General features: G+C 35.4%; 4 non-coding genes across 4 annotated transcripts; all 4 read right to left on the minus strand.

Annotated features, from left to right (window-relative positions):
* Window positions 1-2,177: 2,177 nt before the first annotated feature.
* On the minus strand, window positions 2,178-2,366 carry LOC135752767 (U2 spliceosomal RNA). The gene has a single exon (XR_010533294.1). It is a non-coding gene; the product is annotated as a U2 spliceosomal RNA (small nuclear RNA).
* A 5,676-nt stretch (window positions 2,367-8,042) lies between these two features.
* Window positions 8,043-8,207, minus strand: LOC135752809 (U1 spliceosomal RNA). The gene has a single exon (XR_010533330.1). It is a non-coding gene; the product is annotated as a U1 spliceosomal RNA (small nuclear RNA).
* Window positions 8,208-8,992: 785 nt separating this feature from the next.
* On the minus strand, window positions 8,993-9,183 carry LOC135752745 (U2 spliceosomal RNA). The gene has a single exon (XR_010533273.1). It is a non-coding gene; the product is annotated as a U2 spliceosomal RNA (small nuclear RNA).
* Window positions 9,184-14,848: 5,665 nt separating this feature from the next.
* LOC135752811 (U1 spliceosomal RNA) lies at window positions 14,849-15,013 on the minus strand. Its single transcript, XR_010533332.1, has one exon. It is a non-coding gene; the product is annotated as a U1 spliceosomal RNA (small nuclear RNA).
* Between the last annotated feature and the right edge of the window lie 383 nt (window positions 15,014-15,396).

The following is a 15,396-nucleotide window of genomic DNA, read 5'->3' on the forward strand; positions in this document are numbered from 1 at the left end:
ATATAAACATTTTATCCGTCTAGTATAAGCTTCCTCACATTATACAATTTGAATTAATGTTTGGGCGATGCGTGTATGCAGATGTGAAAGAGGAAAGTCTACTGGACAAGAGAAGACAACCAACCATGTATTTCATTCAGAGGTCTGAAATATGACAAAATACCCCCCACCCCCGTTTTCAATTCCACATCATTGTCCATCTGCACCCCCACATATTCTCACTCCTCCTATTCTACTCAGGGAATTTAAAACTGTTCAATTTAAAAGTAGTGTACGATCAAATACAGAAGTATTTTGCTTTAATGGGTAAAATACAATTTATCAGCATTCATATAAAATGGGTCACTCCACGACTACAGCACTGACTCAGATTACTGATCGGAAACTGATCAGTTAACGGAAATTGATAAGAAAAATTTGGTTGGTACAGTTTTGTTGGATTTAAGTGCTGCGTTTGATGTTTTAGATCATAGTTAATCAAAAAAATATGTTGTTATGGATTTGAAGCAGCTCCTATTAAATGGATGGAGAGTTATCTCAGTAACCGAGAGTATACTGTGTATTTTAATGGTAGTTACTCTGAGGTTGAAGAGATGAGGTGTGGAGTGCCCCAAGGTAGTTGTTTAGGGCCTCTTTTATTTTCTATCTTTACAAATGATTTTCCCCTTGTGTTGGAACATGCCACCATGGCAATATATGCAGATGACAGTACATTATATGCATCTGCAAGAACAGTAGATCAACTTAATAACATCTTAAATAAAGAAATGACCTTAGTTACACAATGGATTAGTGCTAATAGATTAGTCATCAAAAAAGACAAAATGTATGGTAGTTGGGTCAAAAATTTTTTTAAACACGACACCCACATTAAACTTGTTATCTGGAGATACTTTGATTGAACAAGTAGAAGAAACTAAATTATTAGGTATGTTGATAGCAAGTTGTCTTGGAATAGTCAAATAAACCAAATTTTACAGAAAATGGGTAGAAGCAGGGCTATTATTAGACAATGTAGGAAGTTCATTCCTTGTTGGACAACAAAACAACTGGTTCAGTCATTAGTGCTTTCTCATTTGGATTATACCTCAGTTGTTTGGTCAAATACAAGTGAAAACAATCTACACAGACTTCAGGTTGCTCAAAATAAAGCAGCTCGAATTGTTTTGGGCTGTCCATATAGAACCAGTGTGATTGTTATGCATGATAGTTTGGGTTGGTTAACTGTAAAAATTAGACTTAAGTACTTTTTAGTAACATTTATGAGAAATATTATTGTATCCTAAACTCCAGAAACAATTTATAATTTTTTTTCAGATACACATAATTATTGCACTAGACAAACAGGTGAGATGCGATGTGTGTTGCCTTTATGTCGAACAAACCAAATACAGCGGTCAGTGTTTTATCAAGCTATGGTGGCATGGAACTCATTACCAGGATTTTTGGTGCTGGAAAATAATAAAAAACACTTTCAAAAGAAGTTAAAACTTTTCTTGTTCACACAGTGATTATTGATAGGTGTATACTCTGATTTTTATGAAGATTTATGTTGAATTCAATGACTTAGTTTTGTTTGTGAATATAGAATGTTTATTGGAGTATAGAATAATACCAGAAAATTAGCTGTTTTTGAGTTTTTCTTTTCTTTGACATTGAGCTGCTATGTCTTGTATATTGTTATTGTGTGTAGGTGTGTGAATGGTGTAAAAATATAAGTGAAACATGTAATGAATTTTGAGGAGACCCCAGGAAGAATAAACTAAAACACAATACAGTCAGTCGTTTAAATACTGCCACCTGCTGGTAGAAAGGGGGAACAGTTTGGTGGAAACCACATTAAATATTAATTTAATTATATAATATAGCGCTAACAGTAACAACTCTGCGCTAACAGTAACAACAAAGCCTATTTATTTATTGATTTTTTTTTCTTCTAACGTTACTCTGGTGTTAGGTTAGTGCTGCATGACCGGCTTTTATTTTGATAGGCTGTATTTACTATAACTTCCGCGTCACGTGGCCAACCTGTCTTTCTTTCAATGTAGATCTTCAAACAGAGAAATGAAAAAAGGAATTTCCAAAAACCAAAATCGAACCGTTATTTGAATTTGGTTTAGTCGTTTTTCGTTTTTAGATTCAGAAACCAAAAACGGAAGAACGGCTCTTATTTTAGCGGTTTTTGTTTTTTTGTTTGAAACGACAAACAAAAAACGTGTGGTTTCTCGTTATTTTGTTTTTTGGTGTAAACGAAAAAACAAACTATCAAAACGTACACGGACCTCCCCGGATAGGAGACGTATCAGACATTAAACTGATAAGAACAGATACTACACTTGATCTTAGCCAAAAGGCCGAGAAGCGATACCGGAATAGACGCAGCCAAAGGGGGAGCCGGCGAAGGCGCTGGCTTTTGGGGTGGAGGCTAGCGGGCATTTAACTCTATACGTTCTCATTGTATAACCCAGAGGTAGAACGTTGAGCTAGCAAATCAGAAGTTCATGTTTTAATGCAGGATCTGATCCACGCTCATGAGAGAGAGAGAGAGAGAGAGAGAGAGAGATAGAGAGAATTTAGAATTTTCAAAAAACCTTTATTACAAATTAAAACATTTTCATAACCTCAAATCAGAAAAAACAAAGAAAAAAATATATATAGTAATGGAAATAACAAAAAAATAAGCCAACATAGGAGCAAAGAACAAATCATCTTCAATAACCAGACACAGAGCTCCTCCATAATACCAAATCAATTCAAAAGAAAGAAGATCATTCATTGCTTTAAAGTATCTAAAACCAATAAGGATTCTAGATTTAACTTATTTTAAAAACTGCTAATGTATCATGGCTTCCGGGTCTGTCAACGTTGCTGTGGTTTTTCGACAGCTGTAATATGAAGGGTAGAGTGAAAAAAAATATTTAAGTGTTTTGAACATCCCAATTTGTTCGTTTACTTAGTATTTTCTTAATGTTTTCGAGTTAAAAAATAATTCTTAAATCGAGATACATTTACTTAATAAGCAAAGTGGCTTAGAATTTAAGTCTTGTTTACTGAAATAAATTCTAAAATGTAATAGGTTAAGGCTTAAAACAAGTAAAAATATCTGCCAGTGGGGTAAGAAAAATAAACCTAAATTGAGTTTATTATTGAATTAAGTTGAAACTAGAATTAAGTTTATTTTTCTTACCCCGCTGGCAGATATTTTTTATTTGTTTTAAATATAAACCTGTTGATTTTTATAATTTATTTCAATTATTACAAAGTATGCGATCTGATTTTTTTAATCGCGGTGTTTCTTTTATTCCTCGTTTCTTTTCCGTGCATTTGCTTTATTTATTTATTTTTGCTTGTTGCATTTAAATGCACATTTGATTTGTTGCCACATTATTATGTGTTAATGTATTTTTTAACATGTTTATCAACAAAAAGTGCGTTATTATAATTAATTATATAGCTGTGAAATATATACAACAATTCCCAGCAAAAACAAAACGTTTTTATAACAATTTTCTATTACAATACATAATATCTTAAGCCACTTTGCTTACCAAGTAAATGTATCTCCATTTAAGCATTGTCAGATATTCACTAGAAAACAAGACAAAAACAGTAAGTAAGATATTAATTTACTTTTTTCTTTCAAACATAAATTTACAGACGGCTGGAAATTTTTAATAAAATAACTAGACATACCTATTCGGGTCTGCTCCCGTTTGCTGTGATGATGGAGCACTTAGTCCAAAGCACATTTTGAGGAATACTTACACATTTTACTTCTTATTTCTTTGAAATTAATTATGCATACACTATGGATTAAAAATGTCCCGACTGCGAACCTGATAAAACCCAGGTAAAAAGCAAATACAAATAAACCATTTTGATTTAGCAAAAGTTTACAAATAAATGCACTCCTTGCACACAACAAGCACGTCTAGTTACCATTCATATTTTGCGTGATTTAAGTTTCGTCGCATACATTTTGGAAGGCACACGATAAAAACAAAATAAGGCTTTTAATGTATGCCGACCTCATTCTCCGTTGAGGGCTTATCAATCATAATAAACGCTGTTAACTCTTCTCATTGAATGGTCTAAATCCAATGCTGGTAAAGAAATCAAATGTGCATTTAAACGCAACAAGCAAGCCGTAAAGCAATGGATGCAGGCAAACAAACGAGGAATAGCACATACACCACGATTAGATCATCGGGTCGCATACTTTGGAATTAATAAGAAATAATTATTCAGTCTAAAGAAATAAGAAGTAAAATGTCTAAGTATTTCTCCAAATGTGCACACTCATTACAATAAACGGGAGCAGACACGAATAGTTATGTATGTCTCGTTATTTTATTTAAAATTGATAAGCTGTCTAACATATGATATATTTTGATAATACGAAATGCTAAAAAAATAATATAACACCAATCGACAATATCTGTTATTGTTATTTTTACAAGTAAATTCATGTGTAGGAGAAAACAAAGCAGCTGTCAGTCCATACTATATTGAGTGGCCATCGTAGTGGTGCAACCTGAACGATGTTTTCCCTACTTCCGGTCAAAGCCGCCATTTTGTGAAATAGGCATATAGGTGACGCTGGAGCACGCGGCCATTGTCTCTGTTCAACAAAACAAGTATATATATACACATACGCATATTTTTCCTCAATCAATCACCGAATACAAGGTGCAATTCGATGCCAACTGACCCTTCTCTCTGGTTTCATGTTTGTAAGGAAAATTAAGGGGGAAATTACGATAGCATTTCAGCCAAACATTCATTCGTGCCACGCTGCTTTTCTTTGAACGAAAAAAAAACCCTCTGCTCCCCCTACACAATTTCTTCTCCTGTTATTTTATGCTTAAAACAAGCAAATAAATCTGACTACAGGGTAAGAAAAAATTCGTGAACTTTTCCCATAAACACTTAATTCAAGAAAAATTGTCCCACCCCACTGGCCATTTTTTATCCACAATACACATTCGATGTCTGCAGGCACCATTGTCTTTGTTCAACGCAAACAATTCTGTTGCGTTTTTCTTTGAACGAAGTGCTCCGCCTAGATAATTTGACCCATATTCACATGGGTTTGTTTCTCGTTTTTTTTCTTTGAGAACAATCTATAAAGCGCCTTCCACAATCGTTTTGGTGTTAGCTTTACGTAAAATAGAAACACAGAAAGGTACTGAGCGATGGAGAGACCACGAACGCGGAACGTATTATGGACCACGGACTGGCAAACAAACTGGCAACCACGCACTAAAGAAGCAAACTCTGATTTTAAACTCACCTTATTTGTCCCCGGAAAGCGCCAGAGTCGATGCACGGAGTGGACGGAACAAGCCTCGCTTCCATAGCCGAAGGTCAAAAATCCATTTAAACGTGTAGTCCCCGGTGTCCACTCGATCTTACCCAAAAAGCCGAGAAGCGATACCGCAATGGCATCCGGAGAAGGCGCTGGCTGTCGGGATGGAGGTTAGCGGGTCAGAGGTCCGGCACTGAAGGTCTGCGTTCATTATTCACCGTGTGCATTTCACTCTATATCCACTTTCTAATGTATAGCACTTGATAAGGATTAACAGTTTAAAAACAGAAATGCAAGACATCAGAAAATACATTTATTTTTTACTTTCATAACATGAGAGGTGTCATACAATAACAAATATGAGCTTTAAAATCACATTCCTAAGTTAAAAATATACATAAAAATAGATATATGGATCATTACACAAATCACTACTCAAAGGACCTATGTTAAATAACTGCTTCAATATTAATTAACAATAACATTTGGCCAAGGCAGTCCTTGTAAATAGACATATAAATAGACAAATAAAATCATGACATATATGCCGTAGAGCCTGAGATAGAGAAAAATAATAAGGAATTCTGCTTTTACTACCATCTCAGAAATATTGCCAGAATTAGAGGTTTTGTCTCAAGACAGGACTTAGAGAAACTTGTTCATGCTTTCATCACCAGCAGGGCCGATTATTGCAATGGTCAATGGATTTAAAAAGTACTGTTTCTTGTTTAAAAACCACTTCATGGCTACAATACATGACAGATATGCTAATCGAATATGAAACCGATTACTCGGATCAATAGGATCAGGTCATTTAGAAAAAACAAGGGTTCACTCAAAACAAGGTGCCTCAGCATTCAGTTATTATCAGCTTTCAGAAGAGATCAGATGTGCTTCAACAGTAGACACTTTTAAATCTAGATTAAAAACACATCAGTTTAACTTTGCATTTACTGAATGATTTAAAACAGTACGAATAAAACAGTACAAAAGAATAAAACAGTATGAACCTTACCTGTTATAAAGGGAATGAAGCTTACGGTATGGTGCTTACCTGCAGAAATAAATAAAGTACAATAAGAACACACAGAACTTCAATTTTCAAAATTATTTTAACATTAAATGATGATTATTTTACTGGTTTACCTGTTTGTGATTACCACAGGATCCCGTCACCTGGCTGCGGTCTTCATTTGGTGAACGGTTCTTCACTCATAATTGACCTATACAAGAAATAGAGAAGAATAATAAGCAATTCTGCTTTTACATGTAGATGTGTGCCCCAAGAACACAGACACACCGGCTCCAAAAAGTTTAAACAGTACACATTTCTGTTATTTTAATGTGGCAAATGTGTCAGCTTTAAAAGAAGCATACATTACCTTTTAAAGAGGAAATACCTTTTGCATGAAATACCTTTACTCCCAGCATAAGCAAGCAATTTTCAAAATGCTTTTAAAAGTAAATAGTGATTATTTTACTTGTTTACCTGTTTGTGATTACCATGGAATCCTGTCACCATCATTTTTAAGCTTGTAAAGCAAATAATGAAATATTGACTTAGTAGGAAAAAATATTTTGGAAGTATCGTGATAAATGATGAAGAAAATATTTTGCAAAGTGATGGTTAGCACACGGTTGATGGTACCTATTAAATTCCATCATATTTTTTTATTCCTACTATGGAAGTCAATGGTGACTATCTGCTGTGGGTTTACCATCATTCCTCAAAATACCTTCTTTTGTGTTACTCAGAAAAAAACTAATCCTCGTGTTGTTGTAAGCCTGTATGCATGAGTAAATGATGACAGAATTATCATCATAAATTGAAATATCCCTTTAAACTGTATTTCCCCCCTTAAACCTAAACTTATTTTCCTACAGCAAGTCATTTAGGTAATCAAGAAAATACTTTACCCGTTGTCTTTGTGAGTTAAACAAATACAGCTACGCTTCCAGGTCTGTCGACGTTGCTGTGGTTTTTCGACAGCTGTAGTATGAAGGGTAGCGAATGAATGAATACATTGCAAAAAATCATTTCTTACTTGTTATTTCGAACTGTTTTAACTATACAAATATCTAGAAAGTCTTAAAATAAGATGCATTTTTTGATGAGCAAAACGCCCTAAGAAAATAAACCTAGCCTTTAGGGAGAAAAAACTCAGAATTTGGGCTTAAAACAAGCAAATAAATCTGCCAAAGGGGTAAGAAACAAATCTAGATATAAACACTTAATTCAAGAAAAATTGTCGTAGCCCATTGGCAGATTTGTTGGCTTGTTTAATGTACATGCATGTACAATATTTCAATTTGTCTTGTATTTATTAGCATTTTGTATTGCCCAACGCTGTCTAGGTTGTTTAACTGTTGTCATTTTCTTATAAAAGCCTTTATAATTTATTAGTTTGGATGATTGCCATTCCCGAGAACCTCTTATATTGGAAGTAAAAGAATCATCTAAGCATTATTTTGTGCTCTTAGACATGTAGCCGTTTGATTGTGGTTCTATTTAATGGCTAGTCTATTCGTTTGGAATGGTCAAACGGCTATTAGATTTTCACTGACAGCCCAAATTAAGCCTTGTTTTAGCCTAGACACTTATTCGCTGTCTATTAAAAGTTATGTAGTCGTTGAATAGCCGCTTTTTTGATGACTAATGTATTCTTGGGCCGTGGTTAGACGTCTCTTGGATTTTACGTAAAACGACAAGCGAATCTATTTTTAACACAAAGGTCAGGGGAGAGCGCGAACGCAGTCCCCCACTATCAGAAATTTTGCAGTCGAGATTCCCACATTTGGGGAATTCGCAAAGGGTCAGCCCAACCGGAGTGCAATGGCTGAGCCTCGCCCTGGGTGAACCACCTTCATGATCATGGTGTCTCCCCTGCCAGGTAAGTATGAGCGACACCCTTTGAGGCCAGACGGCCGCATCTTCCTGTGACCGATCACATCGACGGCGCCCCCGGAGGCCGTCCGACTAACATTTCATTTACTGTGTGTGACCAGGTGGAAAGCGCACGAAGCCACGTCTGAGACCAAACATTCTTCGAGATCTACCCTGTTTTTATTCCGTTTCCAGCCCGGTTGAACCGTGTAGAGTGAAATATGTGAAACAATTTAAATCAAATGGATTTAAATTGCGCATTCAAATATATGGTTTCGTTATTACAAAGTAACTTTACGTGGAATAGAAACAAAAAAAAATGTACAGAGCAATCAAGAAACAACGAAAGCATAGCAATTTTAGAACGTGGATAAATAAAAACACAGGGCTCAATGACTTTCCCGTTGTCGTTGTGAGTTAAACAAGTACAGCTATGCTTCCAGGTCTGTCGACGTTGCTGTGGTTTTTCGACAGCTGTAGTATGAAGGGTAGTGAAAAAAGTTTTCAGGTGTTTTTAACATTCCAATCGGTCTCATTCGCTTTTGTTGCGCCTTCAGCTGTGTCGAGGATGTTTAATTCGTCCTCGTATCACCTCCGCAAACTTGTAAAGAAATTAATTAAATACATTACAAAAACATTTCTTTATCAGCGTGTTCATTTCCACGCAAGCTTTTCGTTAAACCAATAAAGCCAACGAAATCACAGCAATTTTAAAACACACGGATTAGAAAAAACACCGTCATTCACGCACAAAAGAAGCAAATTCTTTTTTTTATACTTGACTTATTTATCCCCGAGATGGGGAGCGCACCATTCATGGAAACACTGCAATACCATGTTGATGCATGGAGTGGAAGGAGCAAGCTCCGCTTCCATTTCCGAAGGTCAAAAATCCATTTAACATATAGTCCCCGGATAGGAGACGTATCAGACATTAAACTGATAAGAACAGATACTACACTTGATCTTAGCCAAAAGGCCGAGAAGCGATACCGGAATAGACGCAGCCAAAGGGGGAGCCGGCGAAGGCGCTGGCTTTTGGGGTGGAGGCTAGCGGGCATTTAACTCTATACGTTCTCATTGTATAACCCAGAGGTAGAACGTTGAGCTAGCAAATCAGAAGTTCATGTTTTAATGCAGGATCTGATCCACGCTCATGAGAGAGAGAGAGAGAGATAGAGAGAATTTAGAATTTTCAAAAAACCTTTATTACAAATTAAAACATTTTCATAACCTCAAATCAGAAAAAACAAAGAAAAAAATATATATAGTAACGGAAATAACAAAAAAATAAGCCAACATAGGAGCAAAGAACAAATCATCTTCAATAACCAGACACAGAGCTCCTCCATAATACCAAATCAATTCAAAAGAAAGAAGATCATTCATTGCTTTAAAGTATCTAAAACCAATAAGGATTCTAGTTTTAACTTATTTTAAAAACTGCTAATGTATCATGGCTTCCGGGTCTGTCAACGTTGCTGTGGTTTTTCGACAGCTGTAATATGAAGGGTAGAGTGAAAAAAAATATTTAAGTGTTTTGAACATCCCAATTTGTTCGTTTACTTAGTATTTTCTTAATGTTTTCGAGTTAAAAAATAATTCTTAAATCGAGATACATTTACTTAATAAGCAAAGTGGCTTAGAATTTAAGTCTTGTTTACTGAAATAAATTCTAAAATGTAATAGGTTAAGGCTTAAAACAAGTAAAAATATCTGCCAGTGGGGTAAGAAAAATAAACCTAAATTGAGTTTATTATTGAATTAAGTTGAAACTAGAATTAAGTTTATTTTTCTTACCCCGCTGGCAGATATTTTTTATTTGTTTTAAATATAAACCTGTTGATTTTTATAATTTATTTCAATTATTTTACAAAGTATGCGATCTGATTTTTTTAATCGCGGTGTTTCTTTTATTCCTCGTTTCTTTTCCGTGCATTTGCTTTATTTATTTATTTTTGCTTGTTGCATTTAAATGCACATTTGATTTGTTGCCACATTATTATGTGTTAATGTATTTTTTAACATGTTTATCAACAAAAAGTGCGTTATTATAATTAATTATATAGCTGTGAAATATATACAACAATTCCCAGCAAAAACAAAACGTTTTTATAACAATTTTCTATTACAATACATAATATCTTAAGCCACTTTGCTTACCAAGTAAATGTATCTCCATTTAAGCATTGTCAGATATTCACTAGAAAACAAGACAAAAACAGTAAGTAAGATATTAATTTACTTTTTTCTTTCAAACATAAATTTACAGACGGCTGGAAATTTTTAATAAAATAACTAGACATACCTATTCGGGTCTGCTCCCGTTTGCTGTGATGACGGGGGACTTAGTCCAAAGCACATTTTGAGGAATACTTACACATTTTACTTCTTATTTCTTTGAAATTAATTATGCATACACTATGGATTAAAAATGTCCCGACTGCGAACCTGATAAAACCCAGGTAAAAAGCAAATACAAATAAACCATTTTGATTTAGCAAAAGTTTACAAATAAATGCACTCCTTGCACACAACAAGCACGTCTAGTTACCATTCATATTTTGCGTGATTTAAGTTTCGTCGCATACATTTTGGAAGGCACACGATAAAAACAAAATAAGGCTTTTAATGTATGCCGACCTCATTCTCCGTTGAGGGCTTATCAATCATAATAAACGCTGTTAACTCTTCTCATTGAATGGTCTAAATCCAATGCTGGTAAAGAAATCAAATGTGCATTTAAACGCAACAAGCAAGCCGTAAAGCAATGGATGCAGGCAAACAAACGAGGAATAGCACATACACCACGATTAGATCATCGGGTCGCATACTTTGGAATTAATAAGAAATAATTATTCAGTCTAAAGAAATAAGAAGTAAAATGTCTAAGTATTTCTCCAAATGTGCACACTCATTACAATAAACGGGAGCAGACACGAATAGTTATGTATGTCTCGTTATTTTATTTAAAATTGATAAGCTGTCTAACATATGATATATTTTGATAATACGAAATGCTAAAAAAATAATATAACACCAATCGACAATATCTGTTATTGTTATTTTTACAAGTAAATTCATGTGTAGGAGAAAACAAAGCAGCTGTCAGTCCATACTATATTGAGTGGCCATCGTAGTGGTGCAACCTGAACGATGTTTTCCCTACTTCCGGTCAAAGCCGCCATTTTGTGAAATAGGCATATAGGTGACGCTGGAGCACGCGGCCATTGTCTCTGTTCAACAAAACAAGTATATATATACACATACGCATATTTTTCCTCAATCAATCACCGAATACAAGGTGCAATTCGATGCCAACTGACCCTTCTCTCTGGTTTCATGTTTGTAAGGAAAATTAAGGGGGAAATTACGATAGCATTTCAGCCAAACATTAATTCGTGCCACGCTGCTTTTCTTTGAACGAAAAAAAACCCTCTGCTCCCCCTACACAATTTCTTCTCCTGTTATTTTATGCTTAAAACAAGCAAATAAATCTGACTACAGGGTAAGAAAAAATTCGTGAACTTTTCCCATAAACACTTAATTCAAGAAAAATTGTCCCACCCCACTGGCCATTTTTTATCCACAATACACATTCGATGTCTGCAGGCACCATTGTCTTTGTTCAACGCAAACAATTCTGTTGCGTTTTTCTTTGAACGAAGTGCTCCGCCTAGATAATTTGACCCATATTCACATGGGTTTGTTTCTCGTTTTTTTTCTTTGAGAACAATCTATATAGCGCCTTCCACAATCATTTTGGTGTTAGCTTTACGTAAAATAGAAACACAGAAAGGTACTGAGCGATGGAGAGACCACGAACGCGGAACGTATTATGGACCACGGACTGGCAAACAAACTGGCAACCACGCACTAAAGAAGCAAACTCTGATTTTAAACTCACCTTATTTGTCCCCGGAAAGCGCCAGAGTCGATGCACGGAGTGGACGGAACAAGCCTCGCTTCCATAGCCGAAGGTCAAAAATCCATTTAAACGTGTAGTCCCCGGTGTCCACTCGATCTTACCCAAAAAGCCGAGAAGCGATACCGCAATGGCATCCGGAGAAGGCGCTGGCTGTCGGGATGGAGGTTAGCGGGTCAGAGGTCCGGCACTGAAGGTCTGCGTTCATTATTCACCGTGTGCATTTCACTCTATATCCACTTTCTAATGTATAGCACTTGATAAGGATTAACAGTTTAAAAACAGAAATGCAAGACATCAGAAAATACATTTATTTTTTACTTTCATAACATGAGAGGTGTCATACAATAACAAATATGAGCTTTAAAATCACATTCCTAAGTTAAAAATATACATAAAAATAGATATATGGATCATTACACAAATCACTACTCAAAGGACCTATGTTAAATAACTGCTTCAATATTAATTAACAATAACATTTGGCCAAGGCAGTCCTTGTAAATAGACATATAAATAGACAAATAAAATCATGACATATATGCCGTAGAGCCTGAGATAGAGAAAAATAATAAGGAATTCTGCTTTTACTACCATCTCAGAAATATTGCCAGAATTAGAGGTTTTGTCTCAAGACAGGACTTAGAGAAACTTGTTCATGCTTTCATCACCAGCAGGGCCGATTATTGCAATGGTCAATGGATTTAAAAAGTACTGTTTCTTGTTTAAAAACCACTTCATGGCTACAATACATGACAGATATGCTAATCGAATATGAAACCGATTACTCGGATCAATAGGATCAGGTCATTTAGAAAAAACAAGGGTTCACTCAAAACAAGGTGCCTCAGCATTCAGTTATTATCAGCTTTCAGAAGAGATCAGATGTGCTTCAACAGTAGACACTTTTAAATCTAGATTAAAAACACATCAGTTTAACTTTGCATTTACTGAATGATTTAAAACAGTACGAATAAAACAGTACAAAAGAATAAAACAGTATGAACCTTACCTGTTATAAAGGGAATGAAGCTTACGGTATGGTGCTTACCTGCAGAAATAAATAAAGTACAATAAGAACACACAGAACTTCAATTTTCAAAATTATTTTAACATTAAATGATGATTATTTTACTGGTTTACCTGTTTGTGATTACCACAGGATCCCGTCACCTGGCTGCGGTCTTCATTTGGTGAACGGTTCTTCACTCATAATTGACCTATACAAGAAATAGAGAAGAATAATAAGCAATTCTGCTTTTACATGTAGATGTGTGCCCCAAGAACACAGACACACCGGCTCCAAAAAGTTTAAACAGTACACATTTCTGTTATTTTAATGTGGCAAATGTGTCAGCTTTAAAAGAAGCATACATTACCTTTTAAAGAGGAAATACCTTTTGCATGAAATACCTTTACTCCCAGCATAAGCAAGCAATTTTCAAAATGCTTTTAAAAGTAAATAGTGATTATTTTACTTGTTTACCTGTTTGTGATTACCATGGAATCCTGTCACCATCATTTTTAAGCTTGTAAAGCAAATAATGAAATATTGACTTAGTAGGAAAAAATATTTTGGAAGTATCGTGATAAATGATGAAGAAAATATTTTGCAAAGTGATGGTTAGCACACGGTTGATGGTACCTATTAAATTCCATCATATTTTTTTATTCCTACTATGGAAGTCAATGGTGACTATCTGCTGTGGGTTTACCATCATTCCTCAAAATACCTTCTTTTGTGTTACTCAGAAAAAAACTAATCCTCGTGTTGTTGTAAGCCTGTATGCATGAGTAAATGATGACAGAATTATCATCATAAATTGAAATATCCCTTTAAACTGTATTTCCCCCCTTAAACCTAAACTTATTTTCCTACAGCAAGTCATTTAGGTAATCAAGAAAATACTTTACCCGTTGTCTTTGTGAGTTAAACAAATACAGCTACGCTTCCAGGTCTGTCGACGTTGCTGTGGTTTTTCGACAGCTGTAGTATGAAGGGTAGCGAATGAATGAATACATTGCAAAAAATCATTTCTTACTTGTTATTTCGAACTGTTTTAACTATACAAATATCTAGAAAGTCTTAAAATAAGATGCATTTTTTGATGAGCAAAATGCCCTAAGAAAATAAACCTAGCCTTTAGGGAGAAAAAACTCAGAATTTGGGCTTAAAACAAGCAAATAAATCTGCCAAAGGGGTAAGAAACAAATCTAGATATAAACACTTAATTCAAGAAAAATTGTCGTAGCCCATTGGCAGATTTGTTGGCTTGTTTAATGTACATGCATGTACAATATTTAAATTTGTCTTGTATTTATTAGCATTTTGTATTGCCCAACGCTGTCTAGGTTGTTTAACTGTTGTCATTTTCTTATAAAAGCCTTTATAATTTATTAGTTTGGATGATTGCCATTCCCGAGAACCTCTTATATTGGAAGTAAAAGAATCATCTAAGCATTATTTTGTGCTCTTAGACATGTAGCCGTTTGATTGTGGTTCTATTTAATGGCTAGTCTATTCGTTTGGAATGGTCAAACGGCTATTAGATTTTCACTGACAGCCCAAATTAAGCCTTGTTTTAGCCTAGACACTTATTCGCTGTCTATTAAAAGTTATGTAGTCGTTGAATAGCCGCTTTTTTGATGACTAATGTATTCTTGGGCCGTGGTTAGACGTCTCTTGGATTTTACGTAAAACGACAAGCGAATCTATTTTTAACACAAAGGTCAGGGGAGAGCGCGAACGCAGTCCCCCACTATCAGAAATTTTGCAGTCGAGATTCCCACATTTGGGGAATTCGCAAAGGGTCAGCCCAACCGGAGTGCAATGGCTGAGCCTCGCCCTGGGTGAACCACCTTCATGATCATGGTGTCTCCCCTGCCAGGTAAGTATGAGCGACACCCTTTGAGGCCAGACGGCCGCATCTTCCTGTGACCGATCACATCGACGGCGCCCCCGGAGGCCGTCCGACTAACATTTAATTTACTGTGTGTGACCAGGTGGAAAGCGCACGAAGCCACGTCTGAGACCAAACATTCTTCGAGATCTACCCTGTTTTTATTCCGTTTCCAGCCCGGTTGAACCGTGTAGAGTGAAATATGTGAAACAATTTAAATCAAATGGATTTAAATTGCGCATTCAAATATATGGTTTCGTTATTACAAAGTAACTTTACGTGGAATAGAAACAAAGAAATGTACAGAGCAATCAAGAAACAACGAAAGCATAGCAATTTTAGAACGTGGATAAATAAAAACACAGGGCTCAATGACTTA

This window comes from Paramisgurnus dabryanus, chromosome 9 (assembly GCF_030506205.2).
Source record: "Paramisgurnus dabryanus chromosome 9, PD_genome_1.1, whole genome shotgun sequence".
Lineage (NCBI taxonomy): Eukaryota > Metazoa > Chordata > Actinopteri > Cypriniformes > Cobitidae > Paramisgurnus > Paramisgurnus dabryanus.